At 42.8% G+C, this 26746-nt stretch overlaps 1 long non-coding RNA gene across 1 annotated transcript; it reads right to left on the bottom strand.

Annotated features, from left to right (window-relative positions):
- Positions 1-21304: 21304 nt before the first annotated feature.
- LOC140565627 (uncharacterized) lies at positions 21305-22193 on the bottom strand. The gene is made up of 3 exons (XR_011980609.1): positions 21889-22193; positions 21592-21792; positions 21305-21416 (listed from the first exon to the last, which is right to left on the bottom strand). It is a non-coding gene; the product is annotated as an uncharacterized lncRNA (long non-coding RNA).
- Between the last annotated feature and the right edge of the window lie 4553 nt (positions 22194-26746).

Here is a 26746-nt window from a genome sequence, read left to right as displayed (position 1 = left end):
ATCTTTAAATACAACATGGGCTTCAATTACAGGAATCCCCTGGAGCTGACTCCACACAGGCCAGCAGTGGAAATCTGTATTTTTTTCCCCACAAGAATGATTGAATGAATGAATGAATGAATGAATGAATGATTGAATGAATGAATGATTGAATGAATGATTGAATGAATGATTGAATGAATGAATGAATGAATGATTGAATGAATGAATGAATGATTGAATGATTGATTGAATGAATGAATGAATGAATGATTGAATGAATGAATGAATGATTGAATGATTGAATGATTGAATGAATGATTGAATGATTGAATGAATGAATGACTGAATGAATGAATGAATGATTGAATGAATGATTGAATGATTGAATGAATGAATGATTGAATGAATGATTGAATGATTGAATAATTGAATGAATGAATGAATAAATGATTGAATAATTGATTGAATGAATGAATGAATGAATGATTGAATGAATGAATGAATGAGATGCAAAGGTTTTATCACTCTTCAAATGGAATGATGATGCAAATACACAAAAACTCAAGATGGGGTAACACAGCAACCACCCGAGACACCATAGTAACAACCTGGGATGCCATAGCAACTGCATAACAAAAATCTAGCAACCACCAGCATTACATACCATAGTAAACAACTTTGGTACCCTAGTAAACACCTAGCAAGCACTTTGCAACTTCACAGCAACCATCTAAGATACAATATCAACCGCTTAACAACACCTGGGACAACCTAGCAAGCAGCTAGCAACACAATGGAATACCATAGTAAGCACATAGCCTAGCAACTGCACGGAAGTGGAATCCACTTTAGCTGTGGAGCTGTTCTGGGATTCCTTCAAGACGTTCTCTTTTTAGACGTTCACTTCTCCTGATGATTAAATGTGTTTAGGCAGACGTTCTGCAGCGTTCAGACTCAGACTCATTAAAACTGCACCAACCCTGAAAACCTGTGCAGGCCTGGCGAGCAGGAGGGACTGCAGTCCTCACAAGACTCTACTGGTAGTGGCAACATAGGCTCCTCCCACTACTGTTTACATCATTGTCCTGTATTAGGTGTTATTATGTGTAGATGGAAGACGTTTTAATCACTGATAGAAAATGATCGGTGATAAACTATAAAGGAAAAGTAAATAAAGAGTAAATCTGATTCACTTCAACTTCAAACACAGAAAAGGAAGGACGTTAGAGCTGGACACTCGCTCTCTCACTCTCACAGGTAGGAAGGTGTGAAGTCTTCTCAGCAGAATGTAAGTACAATTCTCTTTATCAGAACGACTCTGTGTGTGAATGAATGTTGGGCTGCTGGGGATTATACATGTCTAAATATTTAGAAAGCAAAGATTTGGGCTTTGGGCAGCGCACGTGTCCATTTCCATCTGAGATATGTGCAATTTCCTGTCTCTGTTATGCAAAGCAGTATGAAATATTGTTCACTAAATCAGCTCATTCAAAGCCAATTCACTTCTCTTTGTGGTGATTTCAGGTCAGGTAAAAAGATGAGCTTCAGATGCGGAATCCTATCACTGATATTCCTGCTGGATATACCAGGTAGGACGGTTTTCCTGAACTGCTGTGTGGTTTCTGTATTATGTAGAGTATGAAACCAGGATGAGGTTTAAGGGTCTGATCTAGGAGAGAGACTTGTTTACCAAGAGTAAAATGCTCAAACTTAAATGTAAAAAATGACATATTTACAGTAAAGGCTAACACTGCAACTCACCTCAACCTCAGAGAAGGAATGAGGCCATTACTGGATTGAAGGGTCTGGATTTAGGAGTTTCTCTTATGTGACTCCACCTACCTTAAGTAAACTACCTACTTATTTGTAGGATGTAAGACAAGGAGGCACGATGCAAGCGATCAGTCCTCATACAGATGCTAATCTAATCGAGTCACTGTTAAATTATAGAAGTACGAACACAGACAGACAGAGTTCGCACAGTTTTAACATCAGTGAGAAACGAGAAACACAAGACATCAAAGAATAGAAACTAAAACAGGAACTAGAGAGTGAACCCAAGAGGAAACCAGGAAATGAAGACACAGAATCACACAATCCCACAATCACAGCCTAACAAGTCTAAATATTTACATACACACATGGACAAAATTGTTGGTACCCTCGGTTAATGAAAGAAAATCCCACAATGATCACAGAAATAACTTGAATCTGACAAAAGGACTAATAAATAACAATTCTATGAAATTGAACAATTGCTTCTTTTAAAAAATAAACTCATGAAACAGGCCTGGACAGAAATGATGGTACCCTTAACTTAATATTTTGTTGCACAACCTTTTGAGGCAATCACTGCAATCAATCGATTCCTGTAACTGTCAGTGAGACTTCTGCACCTCTCAGCAGGTATTTTGGCCCACTCCTCATGAGCAAACTGCTCCAGTTGTCTCAGGTTTGAAGGTGCCTTTTCCAGACGTTTCAGCTCCTTCCAAAGATGCTCAATAGGATTTAGGTCAGGGCTCATAGAAGGTCACTTCAGAATAGTCCAATGTTTTCCTCTTAGCCATTCTTGGGTGTTTTAGCTGTGTGTTTTGGGTCATTATCCTGCTGTAAGACCCATGACCTGCGACTGAGACCAAGCTTTCTGACACTGGGCAGCACATTTCTCTCTAGAATCCCTTGATTGTCTATATTTCATTGTAACCTGCACAGATTCAAGACCCCCTGTGCCAGATGCAGCAAAGCAGCCCCAGTACATAACAGAACCTCCTCCATTTGTTTTGGGTTTAGGTTAAGGTTAGGATTGGGATTAGAATTAGGATCAGGGTTAGGGTTAGGTTGTGGGTTGAGTTAAAGGTTAGGATTAGGATCAGGATTAGGGTTTGGTTGTGAGTTGATGTTAAGGTTAGGATTAGGATCAGGGTTAGGGTTAGGTTGTGGGTAAGGCTGGGTTAGGTTGTGGGTTAAGTTTAAGGTTAGGATTAGGATCAGGGTTAGGGTTAGGTTGTGGGTTGAGGATAATTTTAGGATTGGGATCAGGGTTAGGGTTAAGTTGTGGGTAAGGCCGGGTTAGGTTGTGGGGTTATGTTAATGGACATCCATTTTTATGTAAATATACATTTTAAAAATCCAGCATTTGTTTTATTTGTATCTACGAGGTTATAGCTGTGTGTGATTCATTTGATTATTATTAACTTATGGACATTTCAGAATATTTGGTCCACTTGGTTCCACTGAGACTGAGTTTGTGTTTATTTACATTTGCATTTAGAGATTTTTATTTTTGCTGTGGTCCAGCTATATGTCCACTTTCTGTTAAGCAGTCTCATGCCCACTGTGTCTCTGGAAAGCAATTTGACCAATGGCTGCATGTAAATGCAGGTGCAGATAGACCAGTTATGGCAGTGAGACAGAGGGTTATAAAGAGTATGTGAAAAGGTAAATCCATACACAAAATGTGTAGCAACAGAAGCAAAAGCATGACATTAAGGAGATATTCCAACATCTTACACGAGTTGAAATTCAGTCAATTCAAGTTTTAATCCAAAAATAGAACATGTGGTCATCCTATGTGCAGCGGCTAGTGTAGCAAATGAGAAGTAGGACTGAGATAAAGGGAGAGTTTGTATACCAACTCTTTTAGTCCTAACAAAGACAGGAAAGAGGAACTGAAGAAAGAAATCTGTATCTGATACAGGACAATGTCACGCCCGTGCCGCCGTGCCTGCCCCGGGGGCGGTCTCGGGCCGCGGCCCGCAGGTGATCATTAACACTCACTTCACAATCATGTTATGTTATGGACTTTTATGTTAAAACGGACTCTTACTTTAATACTCATCGTCGCCATCTTGGTTCTAGGTTGTGTTTGCGTCATGTGTCCATTTATTGTTTTCAGTAATAAGTTACACCTGGGGCTGGCGTATTTATGGAGGGCTAGTGTCAGCTGCCGGTTGCAGAGAATTGCACACAGTGCAACCAATGCACTCAGGGTACTCAGCAAACCTATTGTACTCAGTATTCACCGAACGAGTTTGTGAGTCCTACTGGATCGAGCGGACTCTCCCAGCCATAGCTAGCTTAGCGTATTAGGCTAACCAGCAAGACAGATTGAACCTTAGGGTCCATTGGGGGCTACTTCAGGTTAGTGAGATTATCTCACGGAGCGTACTCATAGTCAGGAGCTCAGGTAGTGAGCTACTCGTACGCTCGATATTCAAGGTAGTGAGCCCCATCACCAGACCGGTTCAGTCTTTTGGGTTTGGCGGCTGATTACCCATGCACTCTCGTCACATAAGTTCAGAGCGGTTGCTGTTTATTGTTTGCAATAAACTTCTCGCTTTAGACCATCCCCTGCGAGTGTTCTCCCCTCATTGTCAAACCATGTGGATTATGACAGAATTCTCGGCCGAATACCCCCGAACAGCGGGGATGGATGCCATGAATCTGGCTGCTCGCACCCAAGGACAAGTCTTGGGGCAGCAGCACCACTCTCTGCAGAGTGTGTCTGAGACCGTTGGTCGCCTGAGGCAGCAACAGGCAGACCAACGGCAGCTAGTGACATCCAAGGGCTCACAAAGCCAGTTGTTTCTCCTTGCCACGTCACTAGTCCATATCCGATGGACATTCCGGATACGTATTCTGGCAATCCGGAGCTTTGCAAGGGGTTCTTATTTCAGTGCTCGGTTTATTTAAGTAGTCAAGGAACCAGCACTGACCAGGCGAAAGTTACCTTTCTTGTATCCCGTCTCGCTGGAGAAGCTCTGGATTGAGCCATTGCCACCTGGGAGGAGCTTAGTGTGGAGCCCTTCTTGGCGTACCTGAAGCACTTCAAGGTGGTGTTTCAGCGTCCTCAAGGGGGGTTCACACCAGGCGACCTGCTGTCCTTGACTACTTGACTGCTGGATGCGCTGGTTGAGCTCATAGCACTCACCATCAGGCTTGACCAGCTTTCAGGTCGCCCTACCCCCACCAATTCACAGGGAGCTGGAGGTTTAGCAGCCAGGCCTAGTAGGCAGACTGGTCCGGCCACTCAGTGTAGAGAGACGTTTAGGTGTCCAGAGGGGCTACCAGCCCCAATGTGGTCAGCTCAGTCTGTCAGTGAGCCCATGGAGGTGGCCGTGTTCAACCTCATGGCGATGTCTGCTCCCGAGGTCCACGCCCCCTGGTCTATACCTATGGTCTCTACTCCAGTGGCTGCGCCCGGGGCCTCAGCTCAAGTCAAGGTGGCGCCCGCGGCACCGGTTCAAGTCAAGGCGGTGCCCGCGGCCCCGGTTCAAGTGAAGACGGCACCCACGGCCCCGGTTAATGAAAGAAAAGCTCACAATGATCACAGAAATAACTTGAATCTGAATAAAAATTCTATGAAAATGAACAAATTGAAATCTGACATTGATTTTGAACCACTGCTTCAACAGAATTATTTCAAAAAGTAAACTCATTAAACAGGCCTGAATAGAAATGATGGTACCCCTGAAAATAATGTGACCAAAGGGGCATGTTAAATCAAGGTGTGTCCACTAATTAGCATCACAGGTGTCTACAATCTTGTAATCAGTCAGTGGGCCTATATATAGGGCTACAGGTAGTCACTGTGCTGTTTGGTGACATGGTGTGTACCACACTCAACATGGACCAGAGGAAGCGAAGGAAAGAGTTGTCTCAGGAGATTAGAAAGAAAATTATATACAAGCATGTTAAAGGTAAAGGTTATAAGACCATCTCCAAGCAGCTTGATGTTCCTGTGACTACAGTTGCACATATTATTCAGAAATTTAAGATCCATGGGACTGTAGCCAACCTCCCTGGATGTGGCTGCAGGAGGAAAATTGATGACCAATCAAAGAGACGGAAAATACGAATAGTAACAAAAGAGCCCAGAAAAACATCTAAAGAGAGTAAAGGTGAACTTTAAGATCAAGGAAGATCAGTGTCAGATCGACCATCCGTTGTTGTTTGAGCTAAAGTGGACTTCATTGGAGATGACCAAGGAGGACACCATTGTTGAAAACAAATCATAAAAAGCCAAACTGGAATTTGCCAAACTACATGTTGACAAGCCCCAAAGCTTCTGGGAGAATGTCCTACGGACAGATGAGACAAAAATGGAACTTTTTGCCAAGGCATATCAGCTCTATGTTCACAAACGGAAAATAAAGCATATCAAGAAAAGAACATTGTCCCTACTGTGAAACATGGAGGAGGCTCTGTTATGTTCTGGGGCTGCTTTGCTGCATCTGGCACAGGGTGTCTTGAATCTGTGCAGGGTACAATGAAATCTCAAGACTATCAAGGGATTCAAGAGAGAAATGTGCTGCCCAGTTTCAGAAAGCTTGGTCTCGGTCGCAGGTCATGGGTCTTGCAACAGGATAATAATAATAATAACCTAAAACACAGCTAAAAACACCCAAGAATGGATAAGAGGAACATTGGACTATTCTGAAGTGACCTTCTATAAGCCCTGACCTAAATCCTATTTGGCATCTTTGGAAGGAGCTGAAACATGCCGTCTGAAAAAGGCCCCCTTCAAGCCTGAGACAACTGGAGCAGTTTGCTCATGAGGAGTGGGCCAAAATACCTGCTGAGAGGTGCAGAAGTCTCATTGACAGTTACAGGAATCGACTGATTGCAGTGATTGCCTCAAAAGGTTGTGCAACAAAATATTAAGTTAAGGGTACCATAATTTCTGTCCAGGCCTGTTTCATGAGTTTATTTTTTTAAATAATTCTGTTGAGACATGGTTCAAAATCAATGTCTGACTTTCATTGGTAATTTTTTATAGCATTTTTATTTATTATTGCTTAGATTCAAGATTCAGGTTATTTCTGTGACCATTGTGGGTATTTCTTTCATTAACCGAGGGTACCAACAATTTTTTCCATGTGTGTATGTAGCTGCCTGAAACAGAAACATCCCTCAAATGTTCTAATTGGTCAACATTGTAACCTCACTCGATGTCTGTTGATTTTCCAAGTTTTCTTCGGTAAAAACAAGTAAATACATATTAGTCATGACTGATCATTTTACATGCTTTGCCCAGGCATTCATAGTACACACAGCAGGTGAGACTGGAACCATCTTTCTTGAAAAAAGGATATGAAATGATCAACTTTCTGCAGATGCAGTGTTTCACACTGTTTCATTTTCAGGGTCTCTGGGTCAGAGTGTGAGAGTGACCTGCAGTCTTCAGACTATCTGTGCTTTGCAGGAATCAGCAGTAGACCTGAAGTGCTCTTACTCAAACAACAACATCAAACCTCAGCAAAGCTTCTGGTTCAGCCCCAAACAGAAAGCTAAATGGAGGAATGAAGAAGATCCAGAGGATTTAGCTTTAGACTCAGACTACTCAGGACGGGTGAGCTATAAAACCAGTAGCTTCACATACAGTTCCACCTCAACTCTTACAATAAGAGAGCTGAGGGAGAGAGACTCAGGGGAATATCACCTCATGCTCATCACAGAAACCGGAGAGAAATACCCCAGCTCTACAGCGATCACTCTGACTGTTTCAGGTAAACCAGCTCAACCACAACAATCTGTTCATTTGAACTTGTGATGCTGGAATATTTAGAGCTTTATTTCCACTCAGATCTGCAGATAAAGATGATCTCTGATTCTGAGAAACAGAAATGGACCCTGAACTGTAGCACCTCCTGCAGTTTGACGGCTGAACCCCAATATTACTACTGGTACAGAAATGGACAATACTGGCACTCAACGAATGTAGAAGAGAGAGTCTGGAGTTCGTATCACTCTGACACTGCGGGAAGCTACACCTGCTCTGTTAGCGGCCATCCTGAAATCCAGTCCAGCTCAGTGTGTGAGTAATAACCTGTTCATAAGTCATTATTTACATTTACATTTACAGCATTTAGCAAACGCTCTTATCCAGAGCGACATACAAGGTTATTCATATCACAGAGGTGGGCCAATGTAGTGTTAGGAGTCTGGCCCAAGGACTCTTATTGGTGTAGCGCAGCATAGTCACCCAGACCGGGAAACGAACCCTGGTCTCCCACATGGTGTTGTAACTCAGTGGCAGGTAGTGGTGTTATCTGTTGCACCACACCAACCATGCCACGCCACGCCAACCACCATTATTAATGAATCAATCAAATCAGAAGCTGAAGCTCTTTCTCTTCTACAGGTTTCCGTGATGAGAACTGCTGGAGTGTGATCTACTCAGACAGAAGAGTCTGTGTTCTGGAGGGTTCATCAGTGGACTTTCCCTGCACTTACTCATATCCCAGTGGTCAGGCAGTTACTGAGACAGCCTGGTTTTACTCTCAGACTAAAGAGGAGGGGAAGGATCTGAGAGGGGAAGAGCAGTTTGCTGCTCGAGTGGAGTTAGTAGGGGATAAAGAGAGAATCTGCACTCTGAGAGTGAGAAATGTGAGTAAGAGTGACTCTGGAGAATATCGCTATAGATTCAGCACTAACCCTGCAGGAGGGAGCTTCTCTGGAACTCCTGGAGTTACTCTGAGAGTTACAGGTATCTGTCCAGTTACATCTGAGTGATCTTCTACTGGGTTTCCAGTTCATGTCTGAATAAAGGAAATGCTGCACTTTCTATTTCTTTAATGTTCAGATCTTCAGGTGATTCCCAGCGCTCCATCAGGAGGACAGACAGTAACTCTGACCTGTAGCTCCACCTGCACTCTGCCCAACAACCCCACCTACATCTGGTTCAAGAATGGACAGCCTGTGACCAGCAAACCCACCAGATACAACAAGCTCTACCTGGAGTCAGCACGCCCTGAGGATGTTCTCCAGTATTCCTGTGCTCTAGGTGGTAACAGTCCTGTCTCTTCCCCTTACAAACACTCACTGTAGCTACAAAGCAATGTGTTTTTGGGCAGAGCTTCAATAAACTGATTAAAGCATTGGATTATAGTTTATATGCAGTTCATGATAGAAGAGCACTGGTGTATATTTGTGATGTAATCCTAATTAAATCATTTTAACATTTGACTTCAAACAGTGTTAAATCAGATCTCAGAAATAACGTTTCAGATTCTTCTGCTGTGATTGATCATGTTACACATTATTATCATTTTTGATCGTCCTGAAGGTCCAGATGAGCGCACAGTTTTAACACTCATCGCAGTGGTAGTGGCTGTCTGTCTGGTCCTAATACTCCTAACAGGATGGATGTGGTTAAGGTTTGTCAATACCTTTCGTACATTAACTAAAATACAACTAATGCAATATTTAATAGTTTTTTGTTTATTTTTCAGAAGGAGAAAGTCCAGCTCATGTAAAGAACACAGGAGCCCTGAAGAGACTGAACAGGTGAACATGTTAAGCCCTTTGCACTAGAACCTTTACCCTGGTATGTTAGTGGTAAATAAACAGAAAGGGGTTCAGAAAGGGGTGAACCCACGATGGAGGAAGTCCTGGTAGTGTGGAGCTGGCAGATTCTGGCAGGACAGCTGTGACAATTGCCAGTAGATTAGCACAGGGCTCATCGAGAGTGTAAAAGGGGCTTTAGTGAGGAGGGACAGTGTGCCTGACACTTTATTTGTATCATGTTGGATGTGAAAGAAATTAGCAGCATTAGGACCTGAGTCATTTTGACCAGGGTCATACTGTTACGTCCTGATGACTAAGTTGGAGCATCTCCCAAACAACTTGGGGGAGCTCACGGTCAGCAGTGCTGAGAAACCCACTGACGGTGGTCTGAGGAGGGACAGACCACCAACTGGCAGCAGAAGGTCGAGGCTCAACCAAAAAGTCGACTAATGGACTTTATTTCAGTGAAAAAACTGACCAGAATCAAACCCATGTTGGAGCTTCTCACAGGATTACTTCAATAATAAGTACCAGAATCTAAAAACTAACAAAAAAAAAAGTTCTAACTCCCCAGAGCCAATTCATATACTAGAAACCCTACACTCCACAGAACACTGTCATACACACACAGCACGAGCAATTATTCTTTTATTTATATATATAAATACATTTATATATAAATTTTATACAATTTATAAAATGCAACACAACACCTTCAGAGGTCTTGCAATCTAATCGTAAAGGTATATTTAATATCCTTACATAAATGTGTAATAAAAAAATATCCTATATTATCCTGCTTACAATTACTATAACTTTCTCTCTCTGTCTCTGTCTCTGTCTCTCTCTCTCTGTTTCTCTCTCTCTCTCTCTCTAGGCCCTGGCTATGACCTCTGACTTCACGCAGAGAGAGGCTTCAGATGGTCAGGATGGCGTTCACTACGTCAGTGTTCAGTTCAAACTCTCTCACACACGGGAGGAGTCTCCTCTCTTTACCTCCACCTTATCTCTTTATGACAAAGAGGACCAGGATGTGCAGTATGCCACTGTAAAATTCAGCAGAGACAGTGCTGCCCCCTAGTGAGCAAACCCCTAATTACACCATCACTGATTTGAGCTCTTCTCAGTGTTGACTTCTTCACTCCGGGACTTTATTGCCTCATCTGATCATTATTAGGGTTCGCTTCGGGACACAGCAGAACCCAGTCAGCACAGTGTTTAGATGGAGCTGGAGACTGGAGGAGAATGGAGTGCGCTTGTTTGTCTGATCTGCTTTACAGGTAGATCCTATTATATCACCCTGCCCACCAATTCTGATTGGCTGCACTGTCCTGGACCCTTTCTCCTAATTAACACTAGATAGGGAGTCTTATTGTCTCATTTCACTTTTGTTTAGCTGAGTTACAGCAGTGTTTCACCTGGTAGCTGCCTGTGTGTTTTATTAGCTCCTGATGATCATCCCTCTTCAATAATGACTGAAGTAACAGGACCTCTCCTTCCTGCTGCAGTCTGACCCTCGACCAGGCCGTCCCAGACGCGCCCCTAATTTTGTTACAGCTGAAAGCCATCAGTCAGGAATGGTGGGTAAGAAAATATGATGGGCTCCATCTGCTTTTTTCACCTGTTTTTTATTTTTACACTTTATATGGAGAATATATGGAGGGGTCCTTTTTAGATGAAATAAACACTCATCAGACATCAGTTATCATCAAGATATCAGTGTGTGACAAATAGATCTCAGGAACCTGAAAAGGATCCATGTGCAAGACAGTTTATTAAAAGAGGAAAAAACAAAGGGCAAAGTTGTGGAGAGAAAATGGTCCAAAAAACTCAAATCTGCCAGAAAACCAAAGCAACAGGGCAACAGGGCAAAAGCAAGACAGTCCTTAAGACAGATTAAGTAAAATTAAGGAAAGTGAAAAACAACAAGACTTAGTAGGACAGACACTGGAGTTCTCCCATTACTTCACAAAGTGTGACTGAAACTGAGAGGTATAAGGAGCAGGGCAGAGTCACACTCAGGGGTTCAGGTTAGGGTTAGGATCAGGGTTAGGGTTAGGTTGTGAGTTGAGATTAAGGTTAATAAATAAAACAATTAACCTAATAATTTATATTAAAATATGAATTAATGAAACAGCCATCAATTGTAGAATGATTATAGGAGTGGGTTCTCATGTGTCCAATTTACAAACTTCAGTTTAGTTATTTTGGCCTGTGGGAGAGACTTGTTTTCTTAACATATTTGTTTGTGTAATAACAATAGAGTGGCAGACTACACATGCAGAGGGACTTCAGAGGGTTTATCCAATATTCATAATTAAGGCAGGTATCAACATACAGACAGGCAGGTATTTTGTAGAAAAAAGAAAAATATGACTGAGCTAATTGGTCCAGAAGATGGGCTTCAGGTGAGAGGTTATCTCAGGACAGTCCAAACAAGTCTAACTAGAGGACAGGAGCCACTGTTACTGAGCCTGGGTCTGCTGTGAAGAACAGGAATGCTGGCTCAGCCATCTTAAGATGGTTCTCAGCTAAATGTAATACTTTGGAAACGGCCTGGGAAGATGGAACTGGATGGTCAACTCCAGTTGTTGCCACCACGTTCACCACAGGCTAAAGGAGCCACCAGCGGTGATTTGCTATGGGGCACCACCACAGGAGAGATGACTCAGGGATCCACCATAGGCAAGGCAACTCAGAAAACCGCCACAGGTGATGTTCCAGGATTGCTCAGCAGAGCTTGGGTTGGCAAATGAAGGGCAGGTATTGGTTTTTCAGAGCCTAAAGAGAAGATAATGGTCAGCCAGTGCTCTTCATTGCACTGGGTGGCACCTTAAATGCAAGCATGGATCAGGCAGTGATCTCCAATGCTCTAGTGATCTCCATTGGACCTGTCATAGGGACCACGGCCATAGGGACCTGTCACTCTGACAAAGGGACTGGCACATGAGTGGGACTTCTGTGAGGATTGGACTTTACCCTTGGATTGGTTAACTTACACATAATTACACATATTTGTTCTGGAATTTCTTCTAGGCTTGACCCTCAGCTAGAAGAGGAAACATTCCAAGGAATTTTGGGAATGGGATATCCCGTTCATATGCTAGTTTCTGTGTCACTGAAGGGGGTGCACTGTCTGGCCTTTGGACCTAGCACTGCCATAGGGACCTTCCCCACCTCCAGCAACTTGGTGGCCTTGCATAAAAGGCTCATGTGTAAATCACCCATCCCAAGGCAGAACTCAGAGGCAGGAACACGACAAAAGCCCCTTTGACCTCATTAGACGGTAAAGACTCAATGAAATGTCTTTAAAGTGTCTGTAAACAACAGAACACAGTCTACCCAGTCTTTTGTGACCCATCTGTTTAGTTTTGTCTGGGCTCTTGTTTGGTCTGTGTTCATTGTGGTTTGTGTTCTTGTTCCCTGGTCCTGTCTTGTTTCCTTTCTGTTCTTTACCTGGTCTAGTTCCTGCACCTGAAGCTGGAGTGGTGTTGATTTTACACCCTTGGAGGGGTGCGTTGAAGAAATTAGCCATAGGATAAGAAATCATTTAAAACTGGAAACAAAACATTATAACTTCATTGTTTCTTGGCAATGTTATGCAAAGCTTCTCCAACCTCTAAACAGTAGCTATGACAGAGCATACTAATGGGCTAAGCCCAGAGAGGGATGGTACAGGATCTGTGCTGAGAGATCCCAACACAGCATTCAGGGCTTTCTGTTCTTATGAGGGCCGGTTACATTCTGGAACATACAAGAACATTTAAATCACATACAGAACCAAATACACTCTACAGGAAAACCCTTAAAACACACAGAACACACTTACTCTCAGAGTGTCGTAATCAGAGGACAAGGTTGCAGGGTCCAAGAAGGAGTACAGGTCATTGGAAGAGCCTCCAACCTGCTGGAGACAAAACACATTAACTAAACACACTCTGCAGGATGAACACACTGAGACACACAGACAGAAGTAAAGACTGCAGTCCTGCTGCCAGAGTGTCGTAATCAGAGGAAGATGTGAGTATGTGTTACTGGGAGAATCTGCAATCTGCAAGACTATGCTTACTCTCAGAGTGTCGTAATCAGAGGATGTGGTGATGGGGTTTAGAGCTGCGTATGTGTCATCGACAGGGTTCAGAGTCTTTTAGAGAGAGAAGAGGAGAACATCAACTTCAGTTTTTATCACAATCTAAATCAGATTTATTGGCCAAGTATGTTCACACACACACAAGGAATCAGTTTCCGGTTAGTGTCGTGTAGTCATGTTAGTGTCTCTCTAGTATTAACAATATACAGCTACTCTACATATCATTTACAGACAATACACAATATACAATATACAGCTACTCTACATATCATTTACAGACAGCACACAATATACAATATACAGCTACTCTACATATCATTTACAGACAATACACACTATACAATATACAGCTACTCTACATATCATTTACAGACACTACACAATATACAATATACAGCTACTCTACATATCATTTACAGACAATACACACTATACAATATACAGCTACTCTACATATCATTTACAGACACTACACAATATACAATATACAGCTACTCTACATATCATTTACAGACACTACACACTATACAATATACAGCTACTCTACATATCATTTACAGACAATACACAATATACAATATACAGCTACTCTACATATCATTTACAGACAATACACAATATACAATATACAGCTACCCTACATATCATTTACAGACAATATACAATATACAGCTACTCTACATATCATTTACAGACAATATACAATATACAATATACAGCTACTCTACATATCATTTACTGGCAGTACCCAATATACAATATACAGCTACTCTACATATCATTTACTGGCAGTACCCAATATACAATATACAGCTACTCTACATATCATTTACAGACACTACACACTATACAATATACAGCTACTCTACATATCATTTACAGACACTACACAATATACAATATACAGCTACTCTACATATCATTTACAGACACTACACAATATACAATATACAGCTACTCTACATATCATTTACAGACACTACACACTATACAATATACAGCTACTCTACATATCATTTACAGACACTACACAATATACAATATACAGCTACTCTACATATCATTTACAGACAATACACAATATACAATATACAGCTACTCTACATATCATTTACAGACAATACACAATATACAATATACAGCTACTCTACATATCATTTACAGACAGTACACAATATACAATATACAGCTACTCTACATATCATTTACAGACAATACACAATATACAATATACAGCTACTCTACATATCATTTACAGACACTACACAATATACAATATACAGCTACTCTACATATCATTTACAGACAGTACACAATATACAATATACAGCTACTCTACATATCATTTACAGACAGTACACAATATACAATATACAGCTACTCTACATATCATTTACAGACAATACACACTATACAATATACAGCTACTCTACATATCATTTACAGACACTACACAATATACAATATACAGCTACTCTACATATCATTTACAGACAATACACAATATACAATATACAGCTACTCTACATATCATTTACAGACAATACACACTATACAATATACAGCTACTCTACATATCATTTACAGACACTACACAATATACAATATACAGCTACTCTACATATCATTTACAGACACTACACACTATACAATATACAGCTACTCTACATATCATTTACAGACAATACACAATATACAATATACAGCTACTCTACATATCATTTACAGACAATACACAATATACAATATACAGCTACCCTACATATCATTTACAGACAATATACAATATACAGCTACTCTACATATCATTTACAGACAATATACAATATACAATATACAGCTACTCTACATATCATTTACTGGCAGTACCCAATATACAATATACAGCTACTCTACATATCATTTACTGGCAGTACCCAATATACAATATACAGCTACTCTACATATCATTTACAGACACTACACACTATACAATATACAGCTACTCTACATATCATTTACAGACACTACACAATATACAATATACAGCTACTCTACATATCATTTACAGACAATACACAATATACAATATACAGCTACTCTACATATCATTTACAGACACTACACACTATACAATATACAGCTACTCTACATATCATTTACAGACACTACACAATATACAATATACAGCTACTCTACATATCATTTACAGACAATACACAATATACAATATACAGCTACTCTACATATCATTTACAGACAATACACAATATACAATATACAGCTACTCTACATATCATTTACAGACAGTACACAATATACAATATACAGCTACTCTACATATCATTTACAGACAATACACAATATACAATATACAGCTACTCTACATATCATTTACAGACACTACACAATATACAATATACAGCTACTCTACATATCATTTACAGACAGTACACAATATACAATATACAGCTACTCTACATATCATTTACAGACAATATACAATATACAGCTACTCTACATATCATTTACAGACACTACACAATATACAATATACAGCTACTCTACATATCATTTACAGACAGCACACAGCACACAGAGAACAGTAGTACACACAGTACACACAGACTACACCAGCACATTTCTATACGGGGAGCTTTACAGTGTTCTTCACAGAACAGCAGTCTGCAGCTCTATACAGATTAAATACTGTGTTACACAGCAGAGGACATGTGTGAGATGAGTGATGGTGCAGTAATGCAGGAACTGTAGGATAAGAGTGATGAGAGTGTATCAGTAATATCTACAGCCTGTAGCTGATGATGGTGATCAGCTGTTGAAGACGCTGATGGTCTGAGGGTAAAAACTGTTCCTCTGTCTGACCATCTGAGTGGACACAGTTCTGTAGCGTCTGCCAGACGGGAGCAGCTGGAGGAGGTAGTGACCAGGGTGCGAGGAGTCTGTAAGGATTTTCTCTGCCAGTTTTCTGGTTCTTGACTACAGTATCTGGTTCTGTGACTGTAGTGCCATCTGCAAACTTCAGGAGTTTAACAGATGGGTCATCAGAGGTGCAGTCATTAGTGTAGAGAGAGAAGAGCAGTGGGGAGAGAACACATCCTTACTGAGCTCCAATGTTGACAGTCTGTGTGCAGGACATGACTTTCCCCAACTGCACCTGCTGCTTCCTGCCTGTCAGGAAGCTGGTGATCCACTGACTCATGGCAGGTGAAACAGTGAGCTGGGAGATTCTTGTTCAGCGTTCTCATTATCATTTTGACCCCATGGGATGAGATCTTGTGTGGGACCCCAGATCGAGGGAGATTAGCAGTGGTCTTGTATGTCTTCCATTTTCTTACAATTGCTCCCACAGTTGATTGATTCACACCAGCCTGCTGCCTATTGTAGATTCACTTTTCCCAGCCTGGCGCAGGTCTACAGTTTTCTTCCTGGTGTCCTTCGACAGCTCTTTGGTCTTGGTCATGGTTAAGTGTGGAGTCTGACTGTTTAAGTCTGTGGACAGGTGTCTTTTATACAGATAACAAGGTCAAACAGGTGCCATTAATACAGGTAATGAGGAGGACAGAAGAGCTTCTTACATAAGAAGCTACACGTCTATCAGAGCCAGAAATCCTGCTTGTTTGTGGGTGACCAAATACTTATTTTCCACCATAATTTACAAATAAATTCTTTACAAATCCTACAGTGTGATTTCCTTTATTTTTTCCTCATTGTGTCTCTCATAGTTGAAGTGTACCTATGATGAAAATTACAGACCTTTCTAAATAGGAGAACCTGCGCAATCAGTGGCACAAAAAATGGATTCCTGTCTCCATTTCTGTAGGCTTCTCCTTTAGCCTGAAAAAGCTGACTTAGCTAAGTTGTGAACCATGGGTTATTGCTGAATGTACAGAAGGTCCTGGTTGCTGATGTACAGTGTCACACAAAAACACTCCAATCAGTGCAGTCAAAACAGTCCTGCAGTTCTTGCTTTGCTTCTCTGGTCCACGTTTTCACTGTCTTCACTACAGGCTTTGCAGATTTAAGTTTCTGCTTGTAGGTTGGAATCAGATGAATCAGTAATCAGTGTCCCAAAGCTGCATGGGGGACAGAGCTATGGGCATCCTTCAGTACAGTGTAACAGTGGTCTAGTGTGTTAATATCCCTGGTGGGACAGTTACAGTGTATGACAAAAGTGAGTACACCCCTCACATTTATATAACAGTGTAAATTTATTCTTCCCTCAAAATAACTCAATATACAGCCATTAATGTCTAAACCACCCGCAACGAAAGTGAGTAGTAGTGAAAGTTCCTGAAGTGTCAATATTTTGTGTGGCTGCCATTATTTTCCAGAACTGCCTCAACTCTCCAGGGCATGGAGTTTACCAGAGCTTCACAGGTTGCCACTGAAATGCTTTTCCACTCCTCCATGATGACATCACGGAGCTGGCGGATATTCCAGACTTTGCGCTAGACTTCCGCTTGAGGACGCCCCAAAGATGTTCTACTGGATTTAGGTCTGGAGACATGCTTGGCCAGTCCATCACCTTTACCCTCAGCCTCTTTAATAAAGTAGTGGTCGTCTTAGAGGTGTGTTTGGGGTCATTATCATGCTGGAACACTGCCCTGTGACCCAGTTTCCGGAGGGAGGGGATCATGCTCTGCTTCAGTATTTCAGAGTACATATTGGAGTTCATGTGTCCCTCAATGAAATGTAACTCCCCAACACCTGCTGCACTCATGCAGCCCCAGACCATGGCATTCCCACCACCATGCTTGACTGTAGGCATGACAAACTTATCTTTGTACTCCTCACTTAATTGCCGCCACACATGCTTGAGACCATCTGAACCAAACAAATTAATCTTGGTCTCTCTAATCTTGTGGGCTTTCTTGTGTACAGACTTCAGAAGAGGCTTCCTTTTGGGGTGACAGCCATGCAGACCAGTTTGATGTAGTGCGTGGGGTATGGTCTGAGCATTGATAGGCTGACCCCCCACCTCTTCAATCTCTGCAGCAATGCTGACAGCACTTCTGCACCTATCTTTCAAAGACAGCATTTGGATGTGACGCTGAGCACGTGCACTAAGCTTCTTTGGACAACCAACGCGAGGTCTGTTCTGAGTGGACCCTGCTCTTTTAAAATGCTGGATGATCTTGGCCACTGTGCTGCAGCTCAGTTTCAGGGTGGTGGCAATCTTCTTGTAGCCTTGGTCATCTTCATGTAGCGCAACAAGTCATCTTTTAAGATCCTCAGAGAGTTCTTTGCCATGAGGTGCCATGTTGGAACTTTCAGTGAGCAGTATGAGAGAGTGTGAGAGCTGTACTACAAAATTGAACACATCTGCTACCTATGCACACCTGGGACCTAGTAACACTAACGAGTCACATGACATTTTGGAGGAAGACCTGTTACGAAGTCCAGGGACACATGGGACCACGGACGAGCCGGAGTCGGCAATGGATGTAAGCCCCCTCAAGCCAGTGCCTCCATTCCTCCAGAGCCAGCTTCACGGCAAGGAGCTCCCTGTCCCCAATGGGATAGTTGCGTTCCGCCGGGGTTAGCCTGTGGGAGTAGAACGCACAGGAATGGAGCTTTTTACCTGGCCCCAGGCGTTTGGACAGGACCGCACCTACACCCACATCAGAGGCATCTACCTCGACAACAAATGGCTCATTGGGGTCCGGTAGCTGTAAGACCGGGGGTGAGGTCAACCTCACTTTAATCTCCATGGACCAACGAAAGGGGCCTGGGGTCTTTCGAGTCAGGGCAGTGAGGGGAGCCAACGGCCTGAATCTTGGTTGGATCCATTTGAAGGGTGCCTTTGGAGATTATGAACCCCAGGAACGACACAGTCTCTGTGTGGAACACAGACTTCTTCAACTTGATGAAAAGACGGTTCTCCAAGAGCAGTTGGAGGACTCGCCTGACGTGTCCCACGTGTTCCTCCAGGGACTGGCTGTATATTAATATGTCATCGAGGTAGACATATACGAAGCGGTCCAAGGCCTCCTGTAACACATCGTTGATAAGACACTGGAAAACCGCTGGGGCATTCATAAGGCCAAAAGGCATGACTCGATACTCATAATGCCCTGTAGGGGTGATGAAAGCAGTTTTCCACTCATCCCCCTGTTGTATGCGGACCAGGTGGTAGGCACTGCGTAGGTCCAGTTTGGTGATGCCTGCTGCAGTGCCTTGTGACCCAGACAGGCCCCCTGACAATGTGGCCCCCAAGCATAGACTGAGCGGGTTGTCCAATCTATTCATGGGTTGTGGAGTTCCAACCAGGGGTAGCCCAGCACCAACTGCAGATGAGGTGCCTGAGTCAGGTACAATTCCACCTGCTCAGTGTGCGCCCCAATCCGCAGTGTTATCACTTGGGTGCGATGGGTCACAGGACCAGATCCCACAATCCTCCCATCTATGGCATGGGTAGTGGGCGTTCCAGGGGGTCCACGGGAAGGCCGAGACTAGCAACCAGTGAGCTGTCCACAAAATTGCCTGCAGCCCCAGAATCCACAAAGGCTGTCAGTGATTTATGTTGGGAGGTCCAGGCTAGAGTAACCGGTAGGTGAAGTCCTGAGATGGAGGATGCCAAATGGTCTAAGGCCGGGGTCCCCCGCTCGGGTTAGACCCTCTCGTTTCCCGACTTACGAAGGACTGTCTTAGACCTGTTCCCCGGGACAGGTCCGGGTGGTAGATGGTCAGGTAACCGGGCACCTCCCAGTTGCATGGGCTCAGGAGCCTCCTGTGGTGGGGGTTCCCAAGTGGGACTGACTGGCTGCTGGTGCCAAAAACCTGTAGCACGAGGGTTACGTGCTCTTTCTCTGGCTCTCTGACATATGCGGTTGTCCAGGCGGATGCACACGTCATAGAGGTCAGTGAGCGTAGAGGGTAGGTTACGAGTGGCCAGCTCGTCTTTCATCTTGCCATTGAGACCTTGCAGAAAGATCGGCCTCAAGGCCTCTTCACCCCAAGCACTCTCTGCTGCCAGAGTGCGAAAGTCTATAGCATATTCTGCTACAGAGCGTGCACCCTGGGTGAGGTCTAGCAGCCGTGGGCCAGCGTCTCTGCCCTCTAATGGCTGGTAAAACGTCTGATGTAATGCCTTAGTGAACGCCTGAGCAGTGAGGCAGTCAGGAGAGTTCTGCTCCCACAGGGCCGTAGCCCACGCTAGAGCTTGGTCCGTGAGCAGTGACACCATGTAGGCCACTTTGGAGCGCTCTGTGGGGAACCGGGAAGGTTGCTGCTCGAATGTGAGACTGCATTGCAGCAGGAATCCTCTGCATTTGTCTGATTCCCCAGTGTAACGCTCAGGTGTAACCAAGTGGGCCTCATGTCCAACCATGGCTACGTCAGGAGGAAGGAGTGGGACCGGCTGTGCAGCAGTCTCAGGGTGGGCCTGTGTGGCCTCAGCCTGAACTGTAACCAGCTGGTTCAACCGCTCTGTGATCGCCAATAGCAGCTGCTCATGGCGGCCGATGGCCATGCCTTGATTTTGCAAAGCTTAATTGGCGCCAACTCTGAGTCCATTGTTGGTCGCACCTTTCTGTTCACAACTTTTCACTTTTCTCTTTTCACTTTTCACTTTTCTCTTTTCTGTTCGCAACTTAAACCCACTGTTACCATTCGCCCCTCTACAAAGGTGCAATGGGAAAGTGTGTTTGGCTGGGTGTATTTATACCGTGCCACACAGGTGGGTCTGGTCAGCGTTGATTACCGCTGGGAATTCTGGGGCTTGGAGTTCTTTGCTCCAACCCCACCATCTTTCCTACTTTGCTGGCCGGGCCCCCTGCTGGTGGCAGGCGGTACATGCTGCCTGCTCACAGAGGCGACCACTCATGGCGCTATCTTATGGCGCTATGACGTATATTCAGCAGCAGCTTCACAGGAACATCTTCATCATAAACAGAGAACGTAGAAATTCCTCTCAGTACCTGAACATCTGCTTTTATCTCTGCTCTTCTCTTCCTCCTGATCACACACCTCCACATCAGTCCTGTCATCAGTATTAGAGCCAGAAAGACGGCCACGCCCACCATGATGAGCTTCATCACTGTGCTGTCCTCTGAACCTTCAGGAGTTTTAGGAATGAATCAGGAACAATGAAATAAACATACACACACACACACACACATATATGTATATACTATATGTAGTCAGTATTTCTCATTTCTGTGATGATGGTGTGGGTAAAGTGCTGTTTTGGAGAGAAACATGTCTGGATTATAAAGAACTGAAAGAACCACCTAGAGCACAGGAATACTGGAGAACATCCTCAGGGCGTGCTGACTCCAGGTAGAGCTTGTTGTATCTGGTGGGTTTGCTGGTCACAGGCTGTCCATTCTTGAACCAGATGTAGGTGGGGTTGTTGGGCAGAGTGCAGGTGGAGCTACAGGTCAGAGTTACCGTCTGTCCTCCTGATGGAGCGCTGGGAATCACCTGAAGATCTGAACATGAAAGAAATAGAAAGTGCAGCATTTCCTTTATTCAGACATGAACTGGAAACCCAGTAGAAGATCACTCAGACGTAACTGGACAGATACCTGTAACTCTCAGAGTAACTCCAGGAGTTCCAGAGAAGCTCCCTCCTGCAGGGTTAGTGCTGAATCTATAGCGATATTCTCCAGAGTCACTCTTACTCACATTTCTCACTCTCAGAGTGCAGATTCTCTCTTTATCCCCTACTAACTCCACTCGAGCAGCAAACTGCTCTTCCCCTCTCAGATCCTTCCCCTCCTCTTTAGTCTGAGAGTAAAACCAGGCTGTCTCAGTAACTGCCTGACCACTGGGATATGAGTAAGTGCAGGGAAAGTCCACTGATGAACCCTCCAGAACACAGACTCTTCTGTCTGAGTAGATCACACTCCAGCAGTTCTCATCACGGAAACCTGTAGAAGAGAAAGAGCTTCAGCTTCTGATTTGATTGATTCATTAATAATGAGTTATGAACAGGTTATAACTCACACACTGAGCTGGACCGGATTTCAGGATGGCTGCTAACAGAGCAGGTGTAGCTTTCAGAAGCAGGAATGTATACAATTGTCTGATGTTCATATGTTGAGTATGTATGTTGTCCATTTCTGTACCAGTAGTAATATTGGGGTTCAGCCGTCAAACTGCAGGAGGTGCTACAGTTCAGGGTCCATTTCTGTTTCTCAGTATCAGAGATCATCTTCATCTGCAGATCTGAGTGGAAATAAAGCTCTAAATATTCCAGCATCACAAAGTTCTTCAAATGAACAGATTGTTGTGGTTGAGCTGGTTTACCTGAAACAGTCAGAGTGATCGCTGTAGAGCTGGGGTATTTCTCTCCAGTTTCTGTGATTAGCATGAGGTGATATTCCCCTGAGTCTCTCTCCCTCAGCTCTCTTATTGTAAGAGTTGAGGCTGAGCTGGATGTGCTGTAGCTCACCCGTCTTGCGTAGTCTGAGTCTAAAGCTAAATCCTCTGGATCTTCTTCATTCCTCCATTTAGCTTTCTGTTTGGGGCTGAACCAGAAGCTTTGCTGAGGTTTGATGGTGATGTTTGAGAAGGAGCACTTCAGGTCTACTGCTGATTCCTGCAGAGCACAGATAGTCTGAAGACTGCAGGTCACTCTCACACTCTGACCCAGAGACCCTGAAAATGAAACAGTGTGAACCAGGAGTTTTCAGGAATCCCACCAATATAATATACAAGTTTATCACATCTGCCTAATATAATTGAAATAGAAATAGAATTGAAATACTTCAGTGTTGTTATGGGCAGCTAACCCTTATTGTAGCATCAGCCAAACAACACATCTTCACAAATTCCACAGCATTTTCAGAGCCTCTCCTTCAGTACCCCTCCTGGTGTTACACTACATATAAAAAAACATCAATTGAATAAAAGCAAAAGAATAATCCTACCCTTAATGTTCATCAGGATGATCAGTGATAGGATTCCACATTTTATGCTCATGGTTCCAGTTGTGCTGATCCTTCAAATCCCTTAATGCAAAATTAAATATTTAACACATACCAGATTTCATACCAGAGACAGGTACAAGCAATGTTTCTCTATTTATTTTTGTGATGTTTGTATTCACCCCTGTTCGTTTCCGTGTATATTGAAGAGTGTTTTTATTTGGACTGATTATTTTGTCATAGGATTCCCTGTTAATTAAGCATAGCTCAGTGAATTAAACCTGATGCTCACAGAGGTAAAATGATACTTCATGTTTATTAACACTGAGTGGTATAACAGAAACAAGACCATCATCCAGCCAGAGATTCCACAGACAAAGCACAGCCATGGGCAGAAAAAGAGAAATAAACAAAATAAACAAAATAAACTAAAAACAAAACAAGGTCAGAAACAAAGAATTATTGAAACCTAGCAAACAAATCCAAAAACTAAGAGGGAAAAACAACAGGTATAAACCCACAGAAATGGAACCAGACAGAGGTGTTATGAATTAGTACTGTATTAGTATTAGTACTCAGGTGAAGGGTGTAATCAGGGTGAGGGAGTAATCATTGGCTAATGGCATTTCTCATCACTGGTCATGCCTTTCAGTTTATGTAATGCCCCCTCAGTGTTCCAGGCTTTGATTAGCAGTATGTGATAGATCAGTTTGTAATCATGTACTTTGATGATATACTGTTCTACTCACCTGATTTTGAAACTTTGGTTCAGCATGTGTGTTAATTAGTTAAAGCTGAAAAATGAGAGTTCCACCTGTCTTTCACTTCCTTTTTTGGGATACAGTATTAGTTCAGAGGGGGCGCTCTCCCAACACAGTGCTACACTACAGTGGTACATTACCTGGGCTCTAGCTGATGCCCAAGGATGAGACTTGTAGACTTGTAGAATTATTATATAGCATGTTAGCCAATATTCATAGGTTTGTAGTTTCTTGTTCAGTACGCTCCCAGAGTACCAAGAACCTTTCCAGCAGGTAAACTTGTGCCCTTACCAGTACCATTATGGCCTAAGTCACATAGTCTGGGGATGAAAAAAGGTGCAAATTTGGCAGCAGCAGAAGTGAAATGTAAAATATTGAGAGATTACACGTCTCAGCCTCTCTGGGAAAGTTTGTGCCAAAGAACTGGAAAGGAGTGAGTAATAGTTCTAATAGTTGAACTTTATATTCAGGAGTATCAATTCAGATTCTGTCTTTTCCTTAGAACAATGGACCAGCTTTTCACTCTCTCTCAGATGGTTGAGGGGGGAATCACCACCCCAGTAGGAGATAATGCAAAAATGATAAGGGGCATTACATAGCCTAAAAGCATGACCAGGTATTCATAGTGTCCGCTAGTGATGAAAAACAATGTTATTATTTGATTTATATTCTTCTTCTTCATCATCTGTCACTTATTTTGTCCCACATTTTTGTCCCTCCAACTCCAACTTATTTGGTCTGATGGGATGTGGGCCTGTATACAGATCATACACTGCCATACAGTTTTGATGTAGATGTAAATTCACCTTTCTAGTTATATTCTGTTCTATTTGATGTGAACTCAAATATGATTGATGTTGGTGTTGGCTTTGTGACAGATAAGGTGAGGAATCTACTGTATCTCAGCAACAGATTTTTGAATAAAGCACAGTTTGTCTTTGTTGTGTGTGAAGCTCTAAAACTGTTCTGTGCTGCTAGGAAGAGTCCATCAGCTCTACTGGACAAGGCAGTGGCTGAAGGGAATTTAACACACTCTTAAGAAGTCACTTGGTGTGAAAGGGCTTTAGTGCCTCTCTGTATTAAAAGCTTTTCCTGCTGATGTTTCGAAGCAGGACGTGCTGCTGTTTATTTACTTGTGGTGTGGTGACATCCTTTACTGGCTTTGTTCACTACCTTACTGTGGATCATCCTGAAGCTACTCCTGCCCACCTTCATCACTGCACAAGATCATGTTGGGACATGAGACTAAACCTGACCACTGCACAGGTTCTGTAGAAACACCTGACTGCACTCATTATTCACAGATTCACAATATTCACCATGAAGCTGTGTGAAATACAGAGCAGAATAGTCTAGCCAGTGAATTGACTGGTACCAGTGCAGAGGGAAATCAGCAGTCCTGTGAGGGAAAACCTTTCTCAAAGTGCTCAAACCTTTAAACCTTGCTGAGCTTGAAGCAGGTTTAGAAGTGAACTGATGCAGACAATGACCACGGGGTCCAAACCTTAAAATAGATCACATACAGAACAGCCCTGGTAAAAAACACAGAACTTACCTTCTGCTGGGAAGATTCTCACTGTTTTATACCGTCTGGTAAGAGTGAGAGACTGTGTAAGAGTGAGAGACTGTATAAGAGAGCATGTATAAATATGTGCTCAGTCCAATTCTAACTTCCTTCCACTTCCTGTGTAAAATGATGTTTTAGTAAAAAGTTTTTCCTGCAGTTTTTATTTACTGCTGTTTTTAGCATTAATGAGCATTATGTTAATTAGATAATAAGTCATTTTTACAATAATTTTACATAAAAAGGTAAGCTTTGATGGCTTTGAACAATGTTAACTGCTGCAGCTGCTTCTATTTTTAATCCAACATTAACCCAAACATGAGTGACACAGGAAATGTGAAGGTGTGTGGTGATCTTTTGAACAAGCAACGGACCTCAGTTTGATATAGACCAAAGATCACCTCAATCACTTTAAACTATAAACAGAACCTGAACGGGACTAACAAAATGGTGAACACAACAAACCTGGGACTGGGAGGAGTCGGGAGCTGAGCTAGATACAAAGGGGGGAAAACCAAAAGGGAACCTGAATGCAAACCTACAGGCAGAGCCTGAGCGAAGGGGCAGTAACATAAACAGAGGCTAGAGCCGTGCTCTATAAACAAAAGAGGGGAGCTGGGGAACCAGCCGCTAGACCAAACAGCAAACGGCCTAACCTGAATAAGCAGCGTGCTGCCATTAACATGGGTTGCCTTGCTTGAGCGTGGATCGCCTGGAAACCTGGACAGGAAGCGAGCGTGCCTTGCTTGCCACGAGAGTTGACGGGACGCCTACTCCTGAACGTGAGTCGAGAACTAGAGCTGACCTGAACACGCCGGTAATGCTGGAGTCAATTCTCAGCAGAGTGGTATTACTAGGAGTGGTATTAAAACAAAATATATAAAATGTATGTATACACAGAATAAGGGATAAGGGGTGGTATTTACAAACATAGAACATAAATTATTATACAGATATACAGTAAGAGAGCTACAGTGGGCAAAAAAGTATTTAGTCAGTCACCAATTGTGCAAGTTCTCCCACTTAAAAAAATGAGAGAGGCCTGTAACTGACATCATAGGTAGACTCAACTATGAGAGACAAAATGAAAAAGAAAAATTCTGAGAATCACATTGTCTGATTTTTAAAGAATTTATTTGCAAATAATGGTGGAAAATAAGTATTTGGTCAATAACAAACAAGCAAGATT

This window comes from Salminus brasiliensis, chromosome 11, assembly GCF_030463535.1.
Source record: "Salminus brasiliensis chromosome 11, fSalBra1.hap2, whole genome shotgun sequence".
NCBI classification, from domain to species: Eukaryota; Metazoa; Chordata; class Actinopteri; order Characiformes; family Bryconidae; genus Salminus; species Salminus brasiliensis.
This window is presented reverse-complemented; position numbering and strand designations above follow the sequence as displayed.